At 32.4% G+C, this 1,214-nt stretch overlaps 1 long non-coding RNA gene across 1 annotated transcript; it reads right to left on the reverse strand.

The window, feature by feature from the left end:
• Window positions 1–43: 43 nt before the first annotated feature.
• On the reverse strand, window positions 44–501 carry LOC124892659. The gene is made up of 2 exons (XR_007050364.1): window positions 403–501; window positions 44–106 (listed from the first exon to the last, which is right to left on the reverse strand). It is a non-coding gene; the product is annotated as an uncharacterized LOC124892659 (long non-coding RNA).
• Between the last annotated feature and the right edge of the window lie 713 nt (window positions 502–1,214).

Raw genomic sequence — 1,214 nt, forward strand, 5'->3', positions numbered from 1 at the left:
GAGGCTTTGCAGATGGAACTCTTTGCAGATGACTTTTCTTTTCTCCATTTTTAGTTGCTGGAGAACTCATATTGCCACCTGCTCCCATTTTGCTCAATCCTGCAAGCTGCACCAATAGAGTTTGCTTTAAATTAGCCTTGCCTCAGCTATAGTTATAATTTAAATATGAAAATTTCTAACAGATAACAATTCAAACCATGGCAAAATCAAGCATAAAATTTTTCTTAGGAACAGAAAAAATGTCAAAAGATGATATTATAATTTTTGTAAGATAATAAGCGTTTAATCTTAACAAGTGGTATTAAAAGCTGATATTATGAGTCCATATGTTTGGGAATTAGTAACTAATTAAGCTTGAAGATCTAAAGTTAAATGAAGATAGATTTTGTTGAAAAGAAATACCTCAAGATTAATAAGTTGGATGTTTTTCTCTCTTCTTAGAGCCTTCAAGTTTGAGTGTATTTCACTTGGTGAATATTGTGTGTATATATAATGGCTATATATGGGACCCAGTAGTCATCCTTCTCTGACCTATTCATGCACACTTGCAAGCAGTGGCGGAGCCAGAAAAATGGTGAAGCATGTGCAAATTTTATTTTCAACTAAGTTAAGAGTGTACAAAATTGAATATATATTCATTATGATTAACATTTAACTTTTATTCACTATATAATTTTCCAGCGAAGGATGTGCATCTGACCAGTCTTCGCCAAAGGTAGCTCCGCCCATGCTTGCAAGTTTTATTAGTCCAAATAGGACACTTAAGATGTTCATTTTAGGTATCGTATGGACATGAAAGAGTTACCACCTTATAAATTTTCATACCACTTTCGTCTAATTATTATTTTAAAATATTCAGTTTGCTATAATCTAATTTTACTTCAAATATTAGTTTATTTAACTCATGATTGCGTAAATTGGGACGAAAAAAGATATATATAGAGAGAGAGTTGCTTAGCTTGTTCGTGTTGTTTCAATGTCATATATATTCAATTTCGAATAGATAGTTTATAGTATTACCTTGTGGTGCCTTGTGTCATTATTATCTAGCATTGTGTTGTCCAATTTTTATTGTGTGTTTTTATGTTTATTGTTTGTTTATTGGTTATATTGTTTTCTCTGTCCTATGAGCTGAGGGTCTACCGAAAACGATCTCTTTACTTTATCAGAGGTAGTTGTATGGATTACGTACACTTTATCCTCCTCAGACCCCG

Source organism: Capsicum annuum, unplaced genomic scaffold, assembly GCF_002878395.1.
Source record: "Capsicum annuum cultivar UCD-10X-F1 unplaced genomic scaffold, UCD10Xv1.1 ctg49336, whole genome shotgun sequence".
Taxonomy (NCBI): domain Eukaryota; kingdom Viridiplantae; phylum Streptophyta; class Magnoliopsida; order Solanales; family Solanaceae; genus Capsicum; species Capsicum annuum.